This window comes from Python bivittatus, unplaced genomic scaffold, assembly GCF_059951505.1.
Source record: "Python bivittatus isolate LINGU-HERP-01145 unplaced genomic scaffold, Pbiv_v1 ctg000400_np1212, whole genome shotgun sequence".
In the NCBI taxonomy this organism is placed as follows: Eukaryota; Metazoa; Chordata; class Lepidosauria; order Squamata; family Pythonidae; genus Python; species Python bivittatus.
The window spans coordinates 2,847,288-2,875,263 of NW_028277073.1; the positions used below are offsets into that span (position 1 = coordinate 2,847,288).

Genomic DNA, 27,976 nt, shown 5'->3' on the forward strand with positions numbered 1-27,976 from the left:
CTATGAGCCTTGGGGAAGGAACAAAAATGCCAGTTATTTTGAGAAGCTCAAAATTGACATCTGAAGTAACTTGAATGTATTTCATGTTTTATATAGGATTCTTGAGCTTGAAGTAAACATATCACAAGTTATAAAGATGAATTTTGCTGTTTCATCACTTTCATATGTAAGGAAACTCTGGTGGAGAAGTAGAGGCGAAATGAAAAGAATTAATATCTACTGAAGGAATTTTCTGTAACTATCAATATACTAGGATAGAGAAGTGTACCTAATTTCTGTGCCCAGCTCATGAGATTAATTTTTTTTTAAAAGTCTGGATTTGAACCCAAATGAAGTCAATTATATGTGGAATTTTGGTGGCCGCTACTTTTCTCTGGCAGGTTTCTCACCTGTTGATAGCTACTTCGAATAGCTATATTTACCGATGTACAAATGAGCAAGACTATTAAAATCTGCTAATTCCTTTATAAAGAAGAAACAATTTGAATGAGGAGAAAAGGGAGGACCTATCAGCCCTGCAGGGTAGGCCAGCCAAGAAATAGACTGCACAACAACTATTGGAACTCTATTTTATTGTTGCAGGGCATAATAACATAATTGTGAAAACCTGACAATTCCTCTTTCGCTCTTCTTATAACAAAGAGAATCAAGGTAGGTCAATGTTGAGTTTCTTTCTCACTAGCTCATCTCTTTTATAGTTAAGTGGATATTTATGTAATTGCCCTTGTATTCCTTCTTCAAAGTTATGTTCGGGTTAGGGTCAGGATCATCTACGGGATCCTGTTGATTCTACCTCACCTCTCATTTCTTCATCCCCTGTCCCTGTCAGGCACTAAAGGAGTGAACATCTGCACTGGAAAATCTTTTCTACCTGGGCTATCTCCCTGCATGATCCAAACTGTCATACAAGATTCTAAATCAGACAGGAAACCAAAGTGAGTAAAAAAATTAATCTTCCAATTGCGAAGACAGATGCAAGGAGGAAACTGAGGCTATAGATCTAACACATTTCTCTCCCTTTCCTCCCACAGGACTCACTTTTTGTGTGGGATGATTCTTCTGAATAGGCTCAGGCAATCTGCCAATGTGATCTCAGTCCAAAGAATCAAAGTGGCATAAGTAGAGTAGAATAAATTTTCAAACAAGCAGTATCAGATTTTGTATATATAAGATGCTTTCAGACAACAGACCTAACCTGATGATTGAGTAGTCTATTGTCTAGGACTGAACAATACACTGAATCATGAACTAACCAAACAGGCTGAGTTCACACTGCACACTAAGTTACAAACAAAAATGCAAACCAAAATAGAACCACCCCCCCACCCCCATCCATCAATAATCCTAATCAAATTTAGCATGTTGAGCAAATGCAGCTTTCGGGCCTTTGTTTGTTCAGGCAAATTTATGAACGCAACTAATGTTAAGGAAAAGAAGTGAGGAAACCTGTACAATGAGGAGACCACTGAGCTAAGTGATTTCTATTTCCGGTGCACTTTCTGACAATATTCCATACAAGACATCAGTAGCTCAATATGACCCTTCCCACAGACTGCTGTAACTAGGTGGGTGTAAGGTTAATCTGGAGCATCATATGAGCATCCACAGAGGAGGTCACACCAGTAGCCAGCCATTACAGTCATAACGCACTAATAACACCTCCTACTGGGACATTACTAGAACAAGCAAGACCCACGAGCATATCTGTAATCTTGCCTTTTCTTGTCACCTTCCTATGATTATTTATTCCCACTGCATTCTTATCTTAGTATAAGCATATTCATATTTAAACATACAGTGATACCTCGGGTCACGAATGCTTCTGTTCATGACCAATTCGGGTCACGAACAGCACCGTTCGCAAAATTTTGCTTCCGTCCGCGAACTCCGCATCGGGTGACAAACAGGATCCGCGGCCATTTTCCCTGCCGTGACATGTGGTCGTGGCTTCCTGTAGGGAGGGGGACTCTCCCTCCAAGCAATAACCGCCTCCCCACCCGCCTTCCTGTCCTCCACGCCAGAAATCGCCTCGAGCAAGGTTAGCGTTCTCTCTCTTCGTACTGCACTGTACTGTATTTTGTTTCATATTTTTGTGGTTTAAAAAAAAAAATACATATGGTTCAGAACGGATTAATTGTAATTATATTGAACCTTATGGGAAAATTTGATTCAGGTCGCGACCAATTCGCAGGTCGCGACCAGAGTCGCAGAACGAATTAAGTTCGTGACCCGAGGTACCACTGTAATACTGATGAATTAATTTAACTTTTATCACTTATTGCACAGAATATGGAAATTGAATTGTCTTTTTAAAATAAATTTACATATACTCTTTGATTTTAGATATTGTTGTTATAATATGCATTTTTGTAAAGTTTTTCTTGGCTTTGCTCTTGAATTTTCCTTTGAAAAGCCAAGTTATAAACATAAATAATAATAATAATAATAATAATAATAATAATAATAATAATTATTATTATTATTATTATTATTTTAGTCCTTATGAACCTCTTTCAGATATGCCCTTTTTCGGGCTTGTCCTTTATTTTTTCCAAGAAAATACGGTCACCGTAATTATACTCTAAGTTGTTATAGTCAGTTCAGCCATGACACATATAATTCACATCTACCTATGAACCAGCCTTGGATGAGTCCTTATTTCATATCCTCAGAATGTGATTTACTAGTAGCATTTGAATAGCACAGCCATGAAAACTGCTTAAGGGTGGAATGTGCCAATTTTTGTTCCAGTTAATTTCAGAAAACATGGCTTCTATCATTTGTAAGGTTGTTATTAAAGTGTGGAAAGCTGATGCAAGAAAGGCCAGATCTCAGGAACACAGCTCTGCATGGAAGATATCCTAGCTGCGTAATCACCAATTCTAAATAAACATAGGCAATATTTTTGTCTGCTTAAGAATATCATCCAAAAAGGATGAACAATGTTTAATACATCAGGACACATTTGGATAGAAATATAAGAATGAAAACTTATGATTTATGCTTCATTATTAAGATCCCATTGCTCATTTAGTTAATATCATCACAGCCAGTTCCATGAAGCCTGCTCCCAAGTAAATGTTCTTGAAGTTGTAATCTTGGTTATTCAGAAGCTAGGATTCACATTTCATACTTGTCCCAGAAGGTAAGAAATAACAGTAATCTGCCTTTTACATTACCTTTTACAGAGAATGTAATATGCTGATATGTGAGAAAAGCAGTACCGTATTATGCAGTTCATTGCACAGATATTGGACCAACAGCCTTTGTTTCTTTTCAGCAGCTCTTAGAATAGAAACATGTATTCATACTCCTTCTTTTTCACAACTTTTTCATCTATATTTGTCAAATTTTGGATTATGCTTTAAAATTTGAAAATCAAAAGCATCTGCTAGGAAGGTAATAAAAACTCCTGTACCACATTTATAAAATCCATATATGTGTGTTACACCATGAAAAGTGAAACAAAGACACTTAGAAATAACACAAGGGAATTTATTAGCACTTAGGGAGACTCTGCTCTAAATTGAGTCAAATGCGGAAGCAAATTGAAAGAAACAAAGACCAAAGGGAGATTCCTGACATACTTAATTTTCTCAGGAGAGGAACAGCATCTTCAAAGCCACTTGGCCAGACTATAAGTACATTTTCAGTTCCGTAAGAAAGGGATGTAGGAAATTCAGTGTCTCAATAGCAGTTTAGCAAGGGTGTTTCATTCAACTGGGACAAATCAGTAGCTGCACCTCAGTAGTACAAATGAATCAGCTTCTAGGATATGTTACGTACCACAAGTTCTGTTTAGACCCCAAATTAACACTTTACCCCTGCTTAATCCAGATACTCCCAGTTCCATCAAACCCATATCTAACGATTTAGAGAGATAAGCACTCTGATTTGACTAGACTTGCAGGCATCCATCTGTACCATCTTTAAACAAGGAAGTCTGTTTCTGCAGATGGACCTTGCTTGCTAGATCAGGGCAACTAAAACACAGGATTCAAGTTAATAGTTTTGGAATTGCTTAAAATTTTCTTCAGTAACCTCACCATAGCTGCAGGATAGCTCTAGTATTCTGTAATCGTCACATGAACCTGACAGAGAGAAAGACAATTCCAAGGTTGCGCTGAGTCTGCAGTGATTACAAAAATTATCTAACCTTTAATTCATGTAAAGCCTTACATATTTTTTTCTTTGCCTGCTAAGTTGACATGTATGTGCTCCATCTAGTGGAAAAGACAATTTAAAATATGACACTCCATTAAAATGTTCTTTGGAGGTTTGTAAATATTTTAGTAATCTTTCCCCAATTACATATATAAAAAGATGTTAATTCTACTGCAGTTTGACAAATGGGGCTTTTTTTCTTCCACCAATCTGAAACAATTTCAGAGGAAATATTTTTATTTATTTTTATGCTCCATCTGCTAAAGTCATACTATATAGCCCTTGTATGTTTCACATGCTGGACATCCATACGTGGATCTGGAGACCTTTGGCAAAAGACTCTTTGTTAGTAATACTGAAGACTCTCACACTATGTCAGATTCATATCTCACTAAAGTACTGATGAAGTAATGTAATCATGTTGTTTCTAACCTGCTAAAAACACATGAATGGCACACCAATAGAAAGGTATCATTTACACAAGAAAAAATGGGAATAAGCCCAGAGTTGAAGCTTGCTTGCTTCCTTCAAAAGGTACATTTTTACACCATGGATAACAAAATTATAAATGCTCATATTACTCCTACCCCCATGTAAGTCATTTCATCAATTCATGGGCTAGAAATTGGATCACACTAACTGATGTCATACCATTAAATAGCTCTGGTGATATAGGTTTAAACCATTGAATTGGACTTGGAATCTTATTAGCAATCAAGGCAGAACTGATGTTCTGCCAAAGCACTGGTGTTATGCTCCTAAAGAGGGGTGCTGCGATTTGGACCAACTGTGGTGTCTGAGTCATCTTCAAAGGCAGTGCTGTATATGGTGTGTTACCATATTTGTGTGTGGTGTGTGGTGATGAAGGTGTGAATCATTGTCACCAAAGTTTCTCAGTCCAGAAAAGGCCACAGCTGGCACACCATCTAAAGTGGGGTAAGGGCTCTCCTGGCCATAGTCTCTATCTGATACTTGAGCAAGCCCTATGAGTCCATAGCACCAGCTCTGAATGCAACTCCATCCAAAGCCAACACTGGAACTAAGAGAAACCAAGATGTCTCCAAACAAACAGTAACTCTGTCTTGCTGGGATGCAGTCTAAGCCTATTCTGTCCCATTCAGTCCCTCACTACCTACAGACACAAGGTAAGGGCCATCTTGTGGTTACACAGGCAAGCCTGGGGAAGTAACGTAAAAGCATGTTAGGCGTCAGGAGGACCTTGACTGTCTGTGCAGTCTGATACAATTGAGAATGTTTTGTTTTGTGATCTTTCTTACTGGTTTGTGTAACTACTCTGATCTGCCACAAAAATATGCTTGCAGAATTCAATTTTGTTTTGTTTTTTATGAATTTTGATGCAAATTGACGTAAACTAGTATATAGATTGGAATATGATTGATTGATTGATTGATTATGTACTATCAAGTCATGTTCAACTTCTAGCAACCACATAGATAGATAAATATAATTACCTTTCCAATATTCTATCTCTCCACTCTCCAGTTCAAAGTTGCCAAAAAGTTGTATTTCAGGATAAAGTTTTAAAAAATGATGCTTTCAAGTTTTAGAGCTGAGTTAATTTTTCTCAGACAGCATTGGCCGGACAAAAAACTATTTTGCAGAAAAGTAGTCAGAAAAAAAACACCTATTTTTTTCCCCTGACAATTCTCTAAATTTTGGGAGGGAGCCACCATTTTCCCCTGACAATGCCCTAGAATGATTTCACATCTGGAACATTATAGAGATTGTTAAGCAATGGATAGATTGCTAATGCAGTTACTATTGATACTGTTTGCAACAGCTATGAGGGGCAAAAATCAAATTGCAAATACAAAACATTTAAGAAAAAAAGGTATGCTATTGCCAATGGTTATGGTTTCCCTCTCACAAAAAAACTATCAGATAATTTCCCTTGCCCTGAAAAAAAAAATTATTGAAATTCTTCCACTCCCTAGTTTGTCAATAATTCTCCCATGCAGAGAAAGGAGAATTTTGATCCATTTACAGATACGTAGATTTTAGATAAAATACATTGGCAAAATGTCTTCAAAACTATTTTCATACAGTTGTTTTTTTAAAAAAAATCACACAAAAATGGGGTAAATATATCAAATGATAGAGCGTAAACAGATTAGTACAACCATTCCTATAAGCAACTGCTATAGTTTGAATTTCTCAGTTTTTAATATTTCATTTTTAAATTAAGCCCCCCTATTGACCCCAGTCCTATCTCTAAACCATTCTGTCTCTTTCTACCTTATTGCAGATTTTATTCTACCCACTTATTGCACCATATGCAATGTTTTTACCCCAGTGTTTATATATCACATTCAAATTTTGAAAATGCTTCACCAATATTTTGTTAGAGCAACCTTGAGAAAAGCTCTTAGCTAAGCAGACAACTTTGACAGTCCCCTCACAGCCTCCATGCACTCCTGATAGCACATTTGCAATTTATGTCCATACATGTGAACAACGATTGCACATGTTCACGTGATTTAAAATAAGCATATTAAAATGAAGGTTGCAATTCCAAGATTCAAGCTATTTATGTAGGAAATGCATATGCTACTAGAATACTGAAATATTAAAGCTGAAATAAAATGTGACAGAGGTATTGGGGAGAAGAGTACATCCTTATACGTTTTCCAAGAATGCTAGCTAAATTGCTGAGAAACTTATTTTAAACATGTGGTGCTTTTGTTCAACTCTGCTGCCATGTGCACTCTTAAGCCATTCAATTATTGTTAGGAGTAGTGCTACATTCTCTACTCCAAGAAAAATGCAGAAGCAGCACAGGGAAAATATTTGTCTCTGTGAGGACTGTAAAAGTACCCTTGTTTCCCAGATGGTTCTTATATGGAAACTTTGAAGTGCTTTCTGAGGCTACCTCCTTGTAGGTAATTGCATTTCTATCACTCTTGGTTTCTGAAGATTCTGAAGATTCAATATCCACAGCTAAGGCATGATTCCCTCAATTTCCCATTACAGAATGTGGAAAGACTCCTTCTTTAAATCTAAGAAGCTTTTCACAGTGGGATGGAGCCAGCTACCTAAACTGAGCTATAGTAAAGTCTCACTGAACGACAGATGAACCTATTGCATCCCCTTGAGTGTTAGCATTCCACCCGTTTTCTGAAACACCCTTAGAACCTATTCAAATTCCTACTTCTGTTGGACCATCCATTTAGACCTGGATGTCCGATTAAATGCTTGTTTGGCCTTGCAGTCCAATCTAATTGTTCTCTGACTGAAACAAGATAATAACAGAGCTCTTCTGTATATATTTAGAATATTCTGGTAATCATCTAAGAATAGTGTGATGACCCATCCACTACAGAGTTATGGCAGCTCACAAGAAACTCATAAGAATGCTCTAGAACATAAAAATGTAAAACCAAAAGCAGCAGCAGAAAAACACAAGGAAAGGAAAATACTAAACAATATGAAGAAAGATTATACATTAAAGGTCCTTCTAAAAAGGAATGCAACTGAATCCTTCAGAAGGGAGTTCTAGAGCCTATCAGCAACTGAAAAAAGAGTCTGCTCTATGGTCCCAACTAAATGAATCTTAGGGATTGTTGGGACATATCAAGAGTCTCCAAAAATGGTCTTGACAGTTTTATCATGCATGGTGGACATGTGAAAAAGCAGAAAGTACTGGACACAAATACACGCGATGATACAATAAATTTTTAAAATTAATATTCAGATGAAACCAGATTTTTTTTTAATTAGGACTTAGGGATACCCAATTAGAAAGGACTCATGGACAATTGGTTTGATATATGGTAACTGCAGCCAGGTTACTATATGCACAAAGATGGAAAAACACAGAAATACACACAATGGAGGAATGGACTGTGAAGATGGCAGAACTTGCAGAAATGGCAAAATTGACTTATTTGATTAGGGACAAAACAATAAGTACTTTTATAAAAGATTGGAAACCTTTTCTGGACTTTTAGCTGAAAATGGACAAAAATGAACTGGTGATCTGCTGATTAAAAAGGGATGAATATGAGAAGAAGGGAACTATATAACGCAGTTCTAAAGGGGGAGAAATGGTAAAAGTTTATTTGTAACTGCTGTAAAGAAAATCATTTCTTTAACTTTCTTTAACTTCTTTCTTTTTCTTTCTTTATCTGTACTGCTTCTAGAACTTTTAATTTTTTTTTTCTTTTTCTGCTTTCCTTTTATATATTTTTTCTTGTTTATCTTTTAATTATGTAAAAACTTTCAATCAAAATTATGTATACATGTTAAAAAAACAAAAGTAGTCTCCACAGATGAGTAGATTTGTAGAGGAAAAGGTGATTCTTCAAATATCCAGGTCCTACATAATCAAAAAATAATAATCACTAACTCTTCTAGAATATCTGTTCAATTGTATTTATGGGATGATTTTATTTTGAGCAATAAAACAATTTTAAAAGATAATGGTGAAGTCTCCCACAAGTCAAGTTCAGCTCCTGGTGAGTATTATCTTCTTCCATGATGTCCCTAGTTTACAGCCCTGGGATTTTAATCAACAAAACAAATACACATTAAGTGATGAAGAGGAATCTTTATAGGCTATTGCTTCTGTAGGTTTGAAATGTCATATTGCAAAATTTCCATTGCACTTCAGCCAATGGCGTATGAAGCAAATAGAATAATATCACTGACTTCATGAACAATTTAAAACTCTGTTATTTTACAAAAGAATATGTAATACAAGTGAATGTCTTATTTCAGCATAGTCACCATGGGAGTTCTGGTTCTGATTAAAATGCAAGCATTTGAAAACTGGAAAGGGACAATTTTGCTTCTCAGTAGCTTACATACAATTGAAAATAACACCCAAGTTTTAGAGAATACCAAAGATTGACTTATGTTTTTATCATGCGTGTGTTTGTATGTGTGTGTGTGTGTGTCTGCAGAAGTACAAAACTGCTGATAATATTAGAATATCAAATATGTTCTATTTCTACAAGGACCACAAATTTCAATATAAATTAGGGCACTATAGAAGTTGTAATGCTAATTAGATAGCTAAGTTCAGTCAAATGGGAACAAGAAACCATCCAGTAATTATTTTATTTCTTTTCATTATTGCAGCATATTGTTAATTTCCTCTAGGACTTATTATTGGTTAAAATACAGAAAGGCATTTTCAGTCACAATAGTGCTGAAAATTCATTCTATCATGAAAAAAAGGAGCTAATGTTATTGATAATGTGATATTGGTTCACACTATAAGTTCGGCTATGATCATCAAGACATTGTGTATTTGATGGAGAATTAGCATTATAGTATTCACAACTGGTTTGTTGCATCTGATTGTAGACCAGAGTATTCAGAGAAATATTGTACTTTTTAAAAAAAATGTTGTTCATTTCTTTTGTGATATTTAGTTCAATGTTGGGTGTTTCTTGACAAAATATGAGAGAATGTGCAATGTAATATACCTAATTATTACAATTAGTAGATATTAATGTTATAAATGTACAGTATATGTCCCTGCTATAGACATAATAGTGGAAGATATTGAGGAATTCTTTGTCTAATGTATAAGTTGCTAAACACAACCTTAAAATGGATGAATGGAATGCAAAATTTGGAATAAAGGGAAGAAGCTGGATTTATAGGAAGATTTGTATTGGGTAAAGGCAGTAGAGCAGAAGATAGGTTAGTAGCATTTTGTGAATATTATTTTTTGTTCATTGATTATCTAGAAATTACTAGATGGACAACATACCTTCTTGTATTGTAAGATTGTAAGACAGACCATCAATTATTGGCATCAAATATATAGAGAGTAAACTTAGAACATTTAAGAAAGTGGCAGCAAGATTAACCTCAAGAATGCATAGTCAAAATATAAGATCAGTATGACTAATAGATTTGGTATGCTTCTTATGCTAAACAAATGAATAAATAAATAAATCTATACGATTTTATAGCTTGTTTTATTCTTGTCAATTTCTGTGCTGTATAGGCTGCATTAATATTCGGCAAGTTAAGTGTGACTCTGTTTTTCAAAGATCTGTTTTGCTGGTCAATGGCCCAAATAAAATGACTGACTGAATAAATAAATAAATCTTTAAAAATCTGAGGAGCTATGGGAAGAAATAAGATGCTATGAAACCTGAAGCGGCAAAAAACATTCCCAAAATTTTAAAAATGAAAAAATGCAGAAGCTTTCACAAGAAGTGATTCAGTGGCACTGAACTATATATCTTTCTAATTGGTAAGAGACAGAATAGTGAAATTGTTAAGACATTCTTTTTTAATGTATAATTATTAGGAACATGTACAGCTATAATGTCAACTTTCTACTGCTAATTAAATGTTCAAGAAAAAGTTTTTCTTAAAGGAAGAAATGAGTGAAATAGTTATTTCACACACCACATGCACAGTTGATCTTTACTATGAGTAATGGTTATATTATCCCCCTCCAAGTCATCTGCAGAATACACAGCTTTCAACTGCACACCATATGATATCAGCATTCTTTTCCTTTTCCCCTCTGTTTGATCCAGCAACCCCAACTGTAAGACACTTGGTGCCAAGCCACACAGCAATTTGCTGCTGCAAATCTTTTAATTCACATCCTTGACGTCTTAGGCTATACAGCTTTATCAAGGGAGAATGAGGAGTTGCCAGAATGGATAAATGTCCATTTACACTCTGAAAGACATAGTGCAGCCACCTTAGAATCAACATCGCTAAGGTCATTTTCTGATCTTTTCACATGAGTTGTTTTAGACAGAAACATCTGCCACAGGAGGATGCATATCCAAGAGGATACAAGCTTCATTCTGATGTCAAAGTGACAGATAACTCTTTCACAGGTTCTCTCCACACACACCCACTTGATATTCTTCCATGCCACTAACAAAATGGAATAACATTGTTTTGCTGGAATGCATGTCCTTCCCTAGTTATGGCTAATATTTGCCCACAAACAACCCACCCCCAGACACAAAAGAAGTCCTAATACCTCTTTGCATGTAGGATGTTTTAGCTTTACTTCTTGAAATCTCCAGTTAAATGGCATTGAACAGAAAGGATGCAGAGAAAATAATCCCTGTTTGAAACTTCAGGGTGCTACTGCCAGTAGGAATAGAATCTGTTATTAAGATACATAGAGTAAAGGGATAAAGATCTTGAATTAACTGTCTTCAAATGTTCAGGTAAAGATTTCATGTAGGCCGGTATGCTACAGGAAGCCTTAAGACCTAAGGATGTCTCTGGAATCTAGGCAGGGCCCAAAGACATTACTGGAAAAACATATTGCATCACAAGTTTTTCAAAAAGTTAGTTTCCAATTCTTTTATTTTTAATGAAAATATTCTAGAAAGATAAAATTAGGTATGTAGGGCCAATCCAACTCATTAACCTCAGTAGGAAGAAAAGTATGACATATCCTGTCATTCCACTTTAATTAGCACACAGAAATGGTTCACAAGTGCGTCGCTTTTATTAAATCCACGGTTCCTTTCAGAATATTCAGAAGTAAGACATTTACAACAAACAGAAGTTCTTTGTTACCATATAGCAACTTTAAGATGTGTGGACTTCAACTCCCAGAATTGGCTGGGGAATTCTGGGAGTTGAAGTCATGACATCTTAAAGCTGTCGAGATTGAGAAACGCTGCTCTACAGGAACAAGGGCACCTTCAGGCAATACACATAAAAAAGGGACAGGCATCAATCTCACAGTCTCAGCTGCCATCATGACCTGCTCCACCTTCTCTAGGGATACTCCTTAGAGAATCCTCTTTGTCAAGGGATAGGTCTTTTGTAATTAAGGCATGTTGGAGACCAACCCCTAACTGGGCGTTTCCATCAAGACCCCCCGAGCCAACTTTGCCACCATTTGGAAATATACACAAATAGTTGGTCTGGCCTACAGAGGAATTTGCCCAAAGGGATTCCTTACAAGGTTTTAGCCAATTTTCCCAGGCTGGTTGCAAATGCACCCTGGGAATCCCTGATGGAAAAAAACTGTAAAAAGCTCTTTTTTTTTCTTTTTCTTTTTTTTGACAAAGGGTGTGCTTTCTCCAGTCAGTTCACTAAGACTTTCCTATCTTCCTTCCTTACTGCTGAGAATCTGTGTAAAATTTCCTACAAGGCTGACTTTGTTCTCTTTTTTCATTCACCCTCCACACCCTACTGTCCCCATCTACTTCTTTTTCAGCTTCTAATAACCAGGTTCTCCTGCCCTTGCCTTGCCTTACCCCACCATTTCCATATTTGCTGATTTCAGGGTGATGTTTTGAGAAACTGGCCTGAGATCAAGCACAGAATAGGTTGCTTGCCTATGCTACACCCAGCCCCCTCCTTCAAGCTAAGTTGCTAGTAGGGCAAACCCCAACCGACTCAGGCAGTAAGGCAGGGAGCTTGGCAGGTGCCAAAGAACATGCTGGCAGGCAGGTGGTTCCCTGGATGCCACTTAGGGCTCAGGCAATTCACAAAGTTTCTGATTATTTCACCCTTGCTGTCCCAAAGCTAACGAGACAGACAAATGAATAATGAAATTATATTATTTTGCTTAGCATGCCAGCTTACTGCAACCCCAAATAGTGATAGAAAAACATATTCTATGAAACAGACATAGCAAATGTGAATTTGAAGGCTTTTTTTGAAAAAATGAAATTATACATCAGTTATTCACCAAAGTTTAACAGTATTAATCTTCTATTAAGCTGCCTGTCTCATTAAATTATCAATCACAGCATAATGTGAGTTAAAGCTAAATATAGGCCTCCCATTGAGTCCAAAATAGGGGAAGAGATACTTCTGGTTTGTAGGCCAGAAACAGATTCATCTCAAATTAATTGAAACGTATTACACTGTCATATCACTATCAGACCACGTGGGATAGTCCTATAAAATTAAGAGCACACTGTTCTAAACTTATGTAAGGTAAACATGAGGCTTAGTGAAATAGTATCTGGAGGATTGAAGGTATACTGAGACTGCAACTAACACTGCAGCAAACATTTACTTAGGAATAAATCCCATGAGAACTGAATTCAGATTATTTTTTAATAGAAGTATCTATGAGATCATTCAGGGGAAATGCCACAAGCATGTAAATAAATGAACATTACTTAGTAGGCATCGTCCACTAGAAATGTATACAACTTTCCTTCTATGCAAGAAGTCATGTACGGCAGTTCACATTATTTTTCAGATGAGACAGAAGCCCAGAGCACTCTGGATTATCTGTCCATGCCAGACTAAAATGCTTTAATATTTTGGCACAGTTTCAATATATTAACAAAGTTGGTATCACAAAAAATAAAACCTTATTGTAGCTGATGACAAAGAAATTTTCAGGATCATTTCATGTAACCATACTAGGCTTATACCGTAATTATTTGAAATTTCTTTGAAACCTTTTAGTAACTGTTAGAATGAAGACAAGAACACACACCATGAAAAAGATGATTTTTTTCTGCATAATAGGATAAATGAAAGAGGGCTTGTCATAGTATTTTCAGCTGAACAAAGGAAGAGTTTGATGGGTGAACCAGAAGTAAATATGAAAGCCATGGAGTAAAGATACAAAATGCATCTAATATATACATACACTTTCCTGCTTCTTTTTGAACATGCCAAATGGCAACTTCTATAATACACATCTACATATGTTGTGTAATCTTATTAAAGTTAATTAGCTTTTGGAGGCTTAGGAAACAGTATGCAATTTATAGAAAGTAAGTTATAATTTAATTACCCATTTTACATATAAAGGTGGATCGATAAGTGAAGTTATATTCCTTCAGAAAGTGTGCCTAGATACAATATTTCCATTTTAGCTTTCTTTTAAGTTTTTTTTTTAAAAAAACTTCTGCTAATGCACACAAACTATCTTGTCCTATACGTGGCGTAATTTTCAACAACGATCCCATTCAGAATTGATGAATGCTTACTTTGCACAAATGAAAAAAAAAAGGCAACTATCGTAATAGAAGCATTTTAAAATGCATACACTGCAGTTATTTTTCAGCTAAATACTTAACATCAATAGAGAAAACATTTATTGTACAGGCAGTCCCCAGTTTAAAAATGAGTTTTGTTCCCAAGGTCTGTCCTTGAGTTGAATTTGTATGTAAGCCAGAACAGCATTATTGTATAACACTGTATAAGTAGTATTGTGTAATTAACCTGAACTATTGTATATTTAACTCAAATCATTCTGTATTTAACTTGAATTTTGCTACAATAAGCTCCGTTCTTAACTAAGGGTCGTTTGTAACCTGGGCAGTCTTAACCCAGAGACTACCTCGTATTTCTTATATCCTTTTTGTTTTAATGTAAATTATATTGAAGCAAATGAGCAGCTAAAGTAAGTAGTGCCACCTGCAAGTTATCCATAAATCAGTGAGAATGCCGGTAAACCTACTTTACATTAATTTTCATTTAAGAAGAACAGTAAAATGAGAAATGGCCTTTTTGCTATTCTCTTTCAGGTTTCTTCCTTTCTTTTTTTAAACCTACTTAAAATTCACTGCTTTTGCCAGGAGCCCAAAGACACCTGCAACTGTTCCACCTGCCCAAGAAGATTTTGGAACCGGGTTTTATATACAGCAGCTCTCTATCTCTTACATGTCAAAAGACTTCTGAAAATGGAAAAGCAGTATATAATATGGTGCATCACATGAATTTGGTATCTCCAAAAAAAAGGGGGGGAGGAGGAGCGGCCACTGATCGTACCTAAACTTTAATGTAGTTCAATGGATCAGCTTTTCATTTCCAAGGTAGCAAACCAACATTAAAAATTGCGCAGTAAGATGGCCAAGAAGCTTGCATTCCTACCAATTGTGTAAAAGAATGTGACCCTTTAAATTATTGAGTGCTAATCCAGAGAAACAGCAGGGTGTAATGTTGTGTTTCCTCTGCGCAGATCAAGGAAACTGAAAGAAAATACACACAGCCCTAGGGGGAGGCTATCAAGAAAAAGGAAGAAGAAAAAGATCCCCTTTCCAGACATATATCAAAAAGGGTAAATGTTCTCCCACCACTTCAGGATCTCCACTGCATCACTTCATCCTGACAGGGTGAGCTTGTTAGACAGAAGAAGATGTAAACTGAGGGTTATTATGTTCTTTACTGCTCTGTGATGTGAAAAAAAAAGAAAAGATTCCTATGTAGTAACCTAAAGCATAAGGAAAAGAGCACAACAAAACTTTCTTCATGTTGTGCTATTCTGGTAACTGCAGGAACAAAATTAGATGGGTCATAGGAAAAAGAATCTCTCATCTGCCATTTGTAGTGGCCCAGGCCAGAATCCTGCTCACTCCTTCTGCATATTAATGTTAGCATCTGAGATTTCATCAAGCACAGGGTCTCTTTTGGTCATCCTGAAACACGGTAACCTTGAGATATGGGTACAAAAAAAGAACCTATGCATTTCTCCATTTGTTAAAATAAATTATCTGTCACCACTACTGCTAGTAAGTTTTCGGGAGACCTTTTAAAGGGTATAAACCATTTGTGGGAAAATGCTAAATTAAACTCCTCCTGTGCCTCTGTAATTCCACAGCTTGAGCCCCGTGCTGCAGGCTTCCAAGACAGCTTGGCGCTCCTTTGCCATCAGACTCATCAGTCATATCCTAATAGGACTGATTAGTGCCCACAGACACAGTCAATACCTGTGCAAAGTTGAAGGGCTCCTGGTTCACTGGTGAGCACCTCCTCCCATAATTGATGCATTACTGTACAGAATGAAAAGTCCTTTTTGGATAAATATAAGCAGTTACACTGAGCAAAAAATGATTATTTCACAGAAAACAAATAGAAGCAGCAGCCATGGCTTTTTCTGATGCTTCTGGCTGGGATTGTCAACATTTCTTCATAAAGACAATTCATATTCTGCAGAAAGCAGTTATAAGAAGCCTCTGGGATTATAGGATGAAAAGAGAAAATCGAAAGGAACAATACAAATTTTCATAATTTTCCATTTTTGTTAGTGCAATCTGCATACCCAATTTGCTGCTGTTTCAGACTGTTATTGAACTTGGGCAGACTGATAAAATTCTAGAAGTTGATGGCACATGTTTTGGGATAAAGATATTTGCCCGGTGGTGGTTGCTGCATTTCAACAATAAGGACTGGGTATAGGGGAACTGAAGGAAGTAACTTCGGCAGTCAACAAGATTCAGTTCAAAATGATTATGCTTAAATTGGAATTCAATTGTTGCACAACAGTAAACTCACAAAAGAAAGTCAGATTTCCCAATCTTGTGCCTTTCAGCTAAATTAGAATACTACACACATCATTCTCAGCCAGAAAATGAAATGTGGTCACTCCTAATGATGGAGCTTATATTATGGAAGAAGAGGGAGGGAGGGAGAGAGATGGAGATGATATACAGTAGGTTTTTTCCGCTTGTTGTATCGATTAAAAATTTTAAAAACTTAAAACATTAAAAAAATAAAAACATTAAAAAGCTTATTGCATCTATTAAAAACTCAATTTCCCACTTAAGCATGATGGGTGATGTAATGGGAAATGTTCAAGTGCAAGAAATTACTGGGGGGCCTCATAAAAATGAGCATTCAGAGGCACATACTTTGGAGTCCTTTGGGTTCTCTGAGCTTGGTTGTTTTCTTGCAAACGTTTCGTTACCCAGCTAAGTAACATCTTCAGTGCTAGAATGGAATGGAAGATGAAGATGTTACCTCGCTGGGTAACAAAACATTTGCAAGAAAATAACCAAGGTTCAGAGAACCCCAAGGACTCCATAGTTCAACCCTGAGCTATGCATATTCGCTTCTATTGAGAGGCACATACTACGGAGGCACAAACGACAGAGTCCACATACTAAATGAGCATTCAGAGGCATATATCTGACCATCAGCACCCTATCCTGTGAGTAGAGTCTGAACAGAAGATCACTTGGCCCAGGGAGGTGATGAGAGAGAGAGAAGGAATGCCCCACCTGGCTAGCTACCTCTCTACTTGTAGAGAACAGTGTTCTCACAGGATCAGCAGAGACTGTTTCCTGGCCTGGCCTTAAATAATTGGATGAGCTCATTGGAAGCATCCCCAGGTACCTTGGGGATGATTCAAAAGGGGCCTGCACAGTAGGAAGATCTTTAAGCTGAAGACACCTCACTTTGATCTTTTATATATCATTTCTAGGAGACGGAGGGAGAAATCTGGATTGATGATTTGCTGTGGCCTGGTGTTAAGAAATGTGTCTGGGGGACATGAAAATGGCCTGGTGCAAACACTGAAGTAATAATTCTCAGGAGGAGATATGGTGACAGGCTGCCTATTGTAACCTACCTATTGCAGAGAAAGGAGGGCAGGACAATGACAGGCCTCACTTCCTTTCAGGTTGCAGCCTAACTAAAGAAGTCAAGGTGACTGAGATGGTGGCCTCTCCAGCCTATTGATCTGATGTGTTATCCTGGAGATCAGGCTGACCCAAGTGAGGAAATTCACTTCTCCCAGTTTTGTTTGCCAGGCTACTCTGTGCTAAAGCTAAAATTGGGAGAAGAAAGAGTAGACTTGATATAGTTTGTAAAAATTCTGTCTCACTGACCAGACGCTCCATTCAGCAAGTCACAACTTTTGTGTTTGGGAGGACAGGACAGCATAAGGATGGTGTGAATGTACTGTCCACCACACAAGCCAGACTGATTTTGGTATGATGCTAGATTACACTAGGCACTGTGTCCTGAAAGATGCTCAGTCAGCAATGGCTCAGGATTTCACATCCTCCATCACAACTATGGACCTGTCCCAACAAATAGTTGATCTCATAAATGAAGCATGGCACTCATTTTGGTTTTCTGACTCCATTGTCATGAAGAAATCATCTTTAGTCAGTTTTAGATTGATGGCCAGTATGAACTCCAACAGGACTGGTAGATATGCTCTGAGGCACCAATTAAGAGAACTGGATACACTGAACACACAACTTGGTGAAGTGTCCAAGTTATTATTGCAAATATAAAAGATATGAATAGTATCAGAGGCAGAGAGATAGAATTAATGATAGAGAGAATCTTACATTCCTTCAGCTGTTAGGAACAGCAGATGTACCTAAAAGCTGGCTTGGGGCCAGCACTGTTTCAGGATCTCTGTCTAGACAGAGGCTTATCTCTTAGGGACAGTTTAAATAATGTATGCCTTTTCCTCTTAACTGATTATTCCTATTGTTCTGAGAAAATCTAAGATTGTTTTCTAGGCACTAGTATATGTGCTAAGGACACCCTATAGATAAAGGGTATACCTAAGTAATTGCTATTAGAAATAAGAGGTACTAGAATTTAGTTGAGTAAATGCATCTTTCAGAATCTCTAGAGAACGTTAACTGTAGCTTAAAATCAGATATTTTAAATTCTTGAATTCATTTAATAACCCACATACACAAGTAGCTTTCCAGCAGTTTCTATCACTAAGGCTGAATCCCAGCGCTCACACCCTCTTTTCTGTCACTTTCTGTCCCTGATTCGATTTACTATTTTTGCATTGTTTTGCTATCTGTGGCCACACAAAACTGCTTACAAGAACAAAAAAATAAAAATATTAAAGCAAATGCAACAACCATAGAAGTAATTGTTTGGTGGCTAAAAAGCAAAAGAGGTCATCTGAGTGACCTCTGGTGATTGTTAAGCTAACCCTTAACTGGCAAAAAACAAGAGCTTGTTACAATGCAGGCTTTCTGATAAGGACAGCTTTTCTCATCTCTCCAATCAATGATATTTGATTGAGGAAAGGCAGCTTTAAGTCCATTCTAGTCACGGGATTACTCTGGCTCTATCAATATTTAATGTCATATGCATGGGATTGGACAGCTACCATCTATATTGATGGAAAGGGAGGCAATTAACACCATCTCTTTTTTCCATATTTGCAATTACTACAGTAAACTAGAATATGAACTTCATTCATAAGCATGCATACTCTTTTCAGTGTTTGGAAGAACCCAGACAGGAACACATAGTCTTTGTTCTAGATCAGGGTTCCTCAACCTCAACAACTTTAAGATGGGTGGACTTCAACTCCCAGAATTCCCCAGCCAGCCATGCTAGCTGGGGAATTCTGGAAGTTGAAGTCCACCCATCTTAAAGTTGCTAAGGTTGAGGAACCCTGTTCTAGATGCTTGCTGAAATCCTTGGGGAAAATTCCATCACTAATGACTGGATTCCAATTTGCTCTTTTATTTAATTAACACATCCTCCTTCATCTGCAGACCCCTGCTCCTTGTCTGACATTTTAAAAGATTGTCCAGTCCCCAAAGGGATATATTGGGGGTGGGGGGTGGGAGCCAAATGCTCCAGGGGAAAGGGAAATAACCCTGCATATGAATTCTTTTCAATTTAGTCAAAAAATATTAAATTACTGAAATGGTTTGAATAAAACTTTACTATAATTAATTTTACTTTGGACAAGGGCCAATGGTTTTCAAAGCAGTATTAAAATTAGTGTTTTAAAATTTCATGGTACCAATCAGTAATTTTTAACTGGGTAGTCTCTTATAATTCTCATCCAGCGTGTCTTGAACGCAACTACTCAGGGCAAGAATATTGAACTGCAGTGCATAGAAATTTCACCATTCATTCATTCATTCATTCATTCATTCATTCATTCATTCATTCATTCAATCATTCATCCATCCATCCATCCATCCATCCATCCATCCATCCATCCATCCATCCATCTCCACTTCCTAAAAATAGCAGATTATTTAAATTTGGATTATAATTTGTGAGGCTCTACATTATTTATTCCTGATTTTTTATATATAATGCATATTACTGGAGCCTCGCAGCAGTTAAAAAAATGGCAACGAGATGATAAAAACAATTAACACATTTCTGCTGTAACAAGTATGTCAGCAAACTTCAGTTTAGAAATAAAAAAAACAGCAAGAGCCCTTACTGTCTTTCACTGTGTCCTAGGCATCAAAACATGCTACCCCACTGAAGGTTCTGGAAAGAAGATTGTTAAATTGAAGGCCGTGGGATCACTTTAGAAAATGCCTGAGGGATCAACTAAAGTCAGTTATAATGTAGTTCCCTACCACTAACTTCTTCCAGAGGTGTTCAGACCATATTTTCCACTTCCAGCTTTTACATAGTCAACTTTTCTCGGAATATATAATGCATTTTGAAATGAGAGTCAGAATTTGTGGTATTTTTTCTGCACTAAGGATGATACAAGAACAAGTTGGCTCACGTTGCCAGTTTGTTGTGCTTCTGTTTCATCTAGTTTCATTGGCAGCTTTTCAAACAGCAGGGCAGTGTTCCTTAAAAGTGCCATCTATCTCCATGGTCTTTTGCAGAAAGCAATCTGATTTTTTTTTTTTTTTTTTGGTTCCCAATTGAATGATGTTTGCTCAATTATTGTTTCAGCTGGGATATAAAATGTCAAATACCACAGTAGGGCTATGATAAGAATGTATGTCACACTGTGACTTCTAATATTGTGCCCTAACCTATGCAGTTTTCTTATTCTTAACAGCTTTGCTCTACATTTTTACACCAGCTGAAATTTTCCTTGTAGAAGTTACAATATTTTTTGTTTTGTTTTGTTTTTGCAGGGTTTTGCAGGGTTCCCCCCCCCCTTTTTTTGGTCATATTGGATAGATCAATGGCAGAGGGAGAGTACTTTTCTATGAAATGTAATTGCAACGATCGTAATTTAGAAATATTGCACAATGTTTCTTTCATTCAGGATTGAAGGCAGACTCACCCAGTGTTTTCCAACTTGTCATTTTGAAGGTCTTTAATAGCTTAGAAGTAGTTAATGACCGATTTTCAAAAGTGATTAGAAAGTGAGTTTTGTGAATTTAGCGTCCTTTAAAAGTCTATGCCACAGCTGTAAGCAAGATGGCTAATCCCGTCATCTCTTGGTGCTCAAGCCCACAGAAAACCACTGTCCTGCAGTTTCCTGATGAGAAGCAGCCATCCAGAGCACATCTGGGCAATCTCCTGCCCTCTCCTTATCTGGAGAGGTTCCAAGGAACCAGTTTACTCACCAGTTCCTTGGTCTTTGCCACAGTTGTCAGCTCTGTTTTTGCAGAGCTATTGTCAGGCTCAGCCCAAGACAACAGGGAAACAGTCTGGTCATGTTCAGTTCTGTTATTGCTTACACCATATAGACAGAATCTTGCCAGACTAAATCTGTACTACTCTAACCTACTGGATATATCCTGGGAGATTCTAGGGAGTGGCCATGCTAAATCTCTTCCTCTTCCCACGCTCCTGCTCTGGACTGTGCTGCCTCTTGTTCCCCCCACCCCCCACCCCCTTCCTGGAATGTGCTCCCTCCTTCCTGAGAACCTGGTGCTCCACTGCATTCCATCACATCACCTCCCCCTTCGTAGACACATTTCATCACAGCTATCTTCAGTTTGCCATACCTCCCCCAAAAGTCTTCCTGAATGAAATAAAATTTTAATCATAAGCTTAAGAATTTAAAGAATCTGAAATAAACAGCACAAAGCTAAATAAGATTTCATCTTAGAAAGTTATAAATGGACTAAGGGTCCAGATAAAATTGAAATATTGAAACTTTTACAATAAGATTTTGGATTTAATCATAAAGAACAAATAGCTTCTTGTGGGAAATTGGTTTTTACGAGACAAAACAAAGATAAGCAATTTCATGATTTCAGAAACGGGACACTAGAGGGCACTAAAGTTTTTAGGTAGAGGAAAGATTTACAGGTTGCAAAATGTTGCAAAATGTTCTAACAATGAAAATACTTAAGGAGATTTTTGAAGACTGGAATCAGAAAATAGTAGCCGCAATATCAACACTGTCAGTAATTATGTCTGCTTCTATGGATAGATTATGTCTGAAAGATGTTACTGAAGAAATGACAGGTGTAGAACAAATTTTAGCTGACAAGATAGAAATGGTATTGAAAGTGGATTTACAACTGACAGGCCAAAAGAATGACTTAGAAAAGGATGTTTCACTGAATCTACAAAAGAAATTGGCTGAGGCTTTAAAATTTAAAAGGGAAATAAAAATGACAAACCAAGAGGGTGATCTGGATAATTTTTCCTACTGGATTTACAAAAGAGCTTGTTAAAGTCTTGAAGAACTCTGTGTGATGGGACAAAGAAGAAATGAAGAGAAATCAAATCCTACAACAATATTTGAATGAAGTAAAGATTAAGATAATTAGGAATAAAAGGAAGGAATATAAAGTTGGTTTATTTGATCAAGGTTAAAGCAAGATAGGTTGTTACCTCTAGCAACCCTTTACAGACTTTCTGCTGACACCAGGACTGAGAAGATGATGTTTTATGGATTTGTTTATATATATGGGATATGGGATAAATGTTTGTAACTTTAGAAGGGGTGAAGAGTCACTAAATTTGTTTATATTTGTGATGAACGTTGAAAGTCACTTCTTTATATATTTATTTTCTCTTTATTATGTTCTTACCTTTCTTTCTTCTCTTTCTTTCTTTTCCTTTTTCTTGCCGTTTTTACTCCTTTCTATTCTCTTATCTTTTTTTAAGTTTAGTTTGTAGCAGATTTTCCTATTATAATCAAATTTTTAGGGTTCAAATCAAATGAAAATAATATAGATAAGAAGAAATATTGCACAATGTATCTTGAGTCTCCATTAGTGGTGTCTGCAGATTGTGGTCAAAAAGTCAAGATGACAGCCATGATAATGTAATTGAACCTCTACCTGTTTTTTGTGTGCATCATGCCCAAAACAAACAAAACAGGTGGATCTTTGATTGCACCATCATGGTTGCCACCTTGACTTCTTTGACCATCCCCTACAGACACCCTGGTCCCCTACCAACAAGGGAAGAAAATTGTGTGATGGCTACAATTGCACATTTTTCAACATGTAACAACATTACTCCCTTCAATCACTGGAAAATCTATAAAGGCATGAGGAGAGGCACGCTGAAGATTTTTGTCTCTCCCTCCTCTCCCATGAAAGAGGTGCTGCCTCAGAACAGTGGCTTTGCTTCTCTGGTTTCTGTGTCCTCTTTGCAGGGCACATGGCCTCTGACAATGTGCTGATGACGTGTCTTTTCCCAATGGATTCTAGAGAGGGGGAGATTGCACCATCCATCGGAAAGTCTTATTATATATAAAATAAAATCAAGCTTTTGCCTATGTCATCTAAGACAATCTGTCCCCCTTTCCAGAGGTCATGCACTCATCCTCAAATATTAAATTAATCTCTGGGCTCCTTTTCATCCCACCCACCTCAAAACTGCTGCCCTGAATATCTAAACACATTCAATTTCGTGCCTTTGAAAAGAGACTGTGATATCCTGGAGGCATTGCTTATATTCTGGGCTTGATTTAGGTGAGAGAAAAACAGAATAATTTCTGTGGTGCTCAAGATCAGCCTCAGATCTAGCCTGCACAGGCTCCTGTCTGAGGGCAATTTCCCTGACCCCTGCCTCCTTTGATGAGTGCTGGCAGGCTTCTACGCTGGCAGCAAGAGCGCTGCGTTCAGTGCCAGCTGCCTCCAAGCCGCCATTTGAACTTCTGAGCTGCAGCCTAGGAGCCCGGCAGCCTGCTAGTGAGCCTCTGGGGAGCCTGTGACTCTGGTGGTGCCCTGCGCTGATACCAAGCCCGAGGCAGCCTCTTGTTCCCCACAAACGCACAATGCTAAAGAGCAAGTATAGCGAGAATTATACACCAAAACAGAGCTTTCATCTCTCTCCCACTTGAGATGGAACAGCTTTATAAAAACAGACCCCAACTTTCTCCAGCCTCTTTCCAGATAGTTTGCATTATATTCTCTCTCCCGTTCCTCTGTGTGTGTGTGTGTGTGTGTACACATATACATCTTGGCTTAAGATGGGTTCAATTCTCTTTTAAGTAATCTGATTTCTGTTCTCTACCCTAATCTTAGCAATTATTGAAAAAGCTAGAAGCAATTGATGCCTAAGCTGGAATCATAAAAAGAAACTCAACGGTCACACCAACAGTGTACGTACTTTAAGAAACTGCAATTATTTTCTAGACAGCATTCTTGGCAGCTTTACTGACAGTATTTTATTAAGCAAGTGATTTCCTTAAATTATGAACTAAGGAAAAACTTTTACTTTCAGTTAAAAGATTGACTAAAGTAATTCGATTTTGCTTTGTGTTGAAATAACTAAATCTAAATAAAAACAAAAACATTGGGGCTAATTCAGACAAAAATGATGATGATTGGCATTCAAGTTGGCAACTTTTCAGGTAGCACTGCCAGATCTGCAGTGCCCCACTATTCTTCTACCCACGCGCCACCTGCAAGTTTCCTTCACAAACTACCCAGCTCAGGCATAGCTTGCATGTTGCCAAAATTTCTGTTTGCATCCATTTTATCTACCTCTTTTGGTAGCAGGACATCCTGGGGAAGTCACTTCCTATAATTAGCAGCTACTTGTGCCTTTCTGCTAAATGTCTTCATGCTCTTTTTAAAGATCCAAATGGTACAATCCGTTATTGCTTCAGTGAAGAGAGCAACTGAGGCTGTCCACTCTGACCTCATGCTGAAGCTGCATGTCTGAAGGAAAGAGAGAGATGGACCATTTTGACATCATGCTGATGCCCCTTCACCTAAAAACTGGCTGATTCAGGTGCCAAACAAGCCTTTTCACAGGTGCTGCCCACTTGGAGGCAATGGAAAAGCTTCGTTCCCTGCCATAACCTGCTAGGCACCTTCTTAAATACTGTTTTCTATATGATAACCATGGAGTCAATCTTTCATAGACAAGCTTCATTTCTCAACAGGAATGCTGCCCACTGATGCACTTTAGGACATGGGTTTACTGTCCTTTAAGTCCTGCTGACTTCCAGTGATAGCCTCTCTCTCTGTTAGATCTGCTTGCTGCATGCCAGTCCTATTTCTCTTGCAAAGAAAACACTTTTAGTGACTTCCCCATCCTATTTAATGATGAGAAATCCCCAGACAACTATTGTGAGGAGGCACCATTGGTTCTCCAAGAATAGAGTAGAAAGCTAACACTAAATTCAGAATGAACATATTTTTAAAAAAGATAAACAAAAATCCCAAAATAAAAATACATGAATTTATATGTTAAGTTCTCTCCTACACATCCAACTATCCAGGAGATACAATTATGCATAGAGTTGATCACAGACTTGGCAATAGTTCTGTTATCTCTACTGTTAATCTTCTCAAATATAGTAATTGTGGAGAATTCAGAATATGGGATCTGGACCTACCATTATACAGGATGAGGACTGTATAACAGAACAGAAAATGCTCTAGGTTTTGTTTCTGTATTTCTGCTGTCAGGGGCAGGGAAAGGGAGCCTCTCACAGATTTTCTATCATCAGGGGCAAAACAATTGGGCTGTCCTTGCATTTTGACTGAGAAAGCAGTGTGGCATTTATTTGCCTCAGGCAGCAAATATCTTGGACATTTTTGCCTTTGATGTTTTTATCCATCTTCTGCTTCAGTTCTGAATGTTGGTTCAGCACCACCACCACCACCAAAAGCCTTCTAGCCAAGACTCTTTTCCCAACCAATGTCACTCTTTTTGAGGAGGAGGATTGGTGAGGCAGTAAGACAGCAGTGGTGATAGATAGCGGTGCCAAGTGACAGCAACATCAGGAAGAAGGAGTATGAGAAGCTGGAGAAGTACCAGGGCCTGAAGGAAGAACTAGAGAGGATGTGGAAAGTAAAGGCCAAAGTGGTCCTAGTAGAAGTAGGAGCACTCGGGGGAACAACAGCAGAGCTCTCTGTCCAGAACACTGCAGCGCTAGGAACAGTTAAGATACTGTGCAGAACCCTCAAACTCCCAGGCCTCTGGGAGAAGACCCGATATTGAGGAACACACATACCGCCATAGAGTGGGGGGGATAAACACACACACACACACAGTATGTATGTGTGTGTGTGTATGTGTGTGTATGTATGTGTGTGTGTGTGTGTGTATACATACATACACTGTTGCCAATAAAGATATTTGAGAGTTTCTCTTAGTTATGGACTAGGCCGGGGCCCTCCATGAGGGAATGTCAAAAAAGTTAAGATGGCAGCCATGACCACACAATTGAAGCTCTGACCCCTTTTTTAGGTTGACACATGTAAAAAGGGGGCAGGGCTTCAGTCCAGCTGTCAAGGCTGCCACCTTGACTTTTTTGACATCCACCCCCTGCTGTGGATGTCCAGGACTGGACTGAGCTATGCAACAGAGGTGGGAAAGTAACTAAGTAGTTTATTTCTTCTTGAATTTCTCACTGAAATCTTGTCATTAGCTGTCAAGTTAGAAATCATTAAATTCTTTCACTCGGGACTGTTTCATACCATCAGACCCTAAAGCAGAACATCACTTTTTTTTTTTTTTTTTTTTTTGGTGAGGAGATCAAAGGCATGTTTTTTCATTAGCTAGTCCTTTGCAGTATAGTTTGTATCAAAAACTAAGATCACAGATTACATCAAAAGGAAGAATATTTGCCCAGCTCATGGTAAAACACAACTATCTCTTTTTCTTTCTCATTCTCTTTTGTAGCACAAGCAGAAAAGAAAATGTAAAGGAATGCAAAATGGAGATGCTTATAGACAGAAAGTGTGCAATAGATTTCCCCTTTTTCTCATCCAGCTATGGAAATAATGATTAAACTGAAGGTCATTGAGACAATTTTTTGTCATATTAGCTATCCTTCCTGTCCTTCCTGCATTAATATTATTCTGGTTCCTCTTAAGCATAACATAGCTATAGGATCTTTAAAGCAAAAGAAAAAAACCACACCTCTCTATCAATGGTCCTTACACTGAAATCTGTTATCCGTATGTTACATTTCATCAAGTGCAAAGAGTTTTCTAGAAACCATCTGTCCCTCCAAACCTCATGCTGTGAATGGGTTTAAGAGACTATCAGGTCCCTATGTTTATGTGGTGCACCAGCAGGACTTGTTATCGCTATTTAAGAAGAAATGGAATATCCTCTGGTTCCAAGAACTTTTATTCACCAACTGCTGAGCAAATAGTAGGTACTTCTATTTATAAGTTAGAAATTTTTATCTCGGTTTTAAGAGTTCCAAATTGTTTGTGGTTTCTGTGTTTCACACAAATGGCCCTGAATCTGTGAAAACTAAGAAGGTTTCTAGTACAGCTTTAGGACAAGAAAAAGGCTCATTCTCTACCCTGCTGTGAAAGCTCAAGAAAGTATCTAGTGCCTTCTTGTGAGAGCACCATCTTCACTCCCAACTACAGTGGATGCCAATTCCAAAGATCTTCTATTCTAGCTAGCTAGCTAACTATCTAACTAACATCCTGTGCTCACCACATTGGAGAGTGTTCTTGTTAGCCCTACAAGGCAGACCAGACCAAGAAATAACTCATCAGAAGACTAAATAGGACTTTATTTAGATTGGCTATGATAACATAGTCTTGCACGTGTGACTGTGCTTCCCTTTTTCTCTCTTTTAAATCTGTGTGATTTATGAAAGCATATTTTCTACATGTCCCAGACTTAATCTATGTTTTCCTTCTCATCTCTTCAGTAATGGCTCTCCCTCCTCTTTACTCTCTATGCCTCTCCTTAGAGAGGTTTAACACTTTACCTTCTATGTTACTACAGGGGAGATGTAACAACACCCAAATTCAGGACTTAATATGCCCCTGCTAACTGGGAAATATAGCATCTGTACGTCCTAGCTTGCTGGGGTTTTTTGACATGGGCTGGCACTCAAACTTAATATCCCACTTGTCTTTAAATTATCTTGGCAGGTCAAATGAGAAGAAAATGCTATTCCTTCTGGTAGACACATGTGTTAAAACCTCTAAAAAGTAGTAAAGTTTTGTCCTACTGCTGTCCAGGGATTTACCATCGAGCCTTTCCAATTGTC

General features: G+C 37.7%; 1 protein-coding gene across 4 annotated transcripts in view; it reads right to left on the reverse strand.

Annotated features, from left to right (window-relative positions):
- CTNNA3 (catenin alpha 3) overlaps positions 1 to 27,976 on the reverse strand; it is a 703,663-nt gene that overhangs the window by 101,695 nt on the left and 573,992 nt on the right. The gene's annotated exons all lie outside the window — the stretch shown is intronic.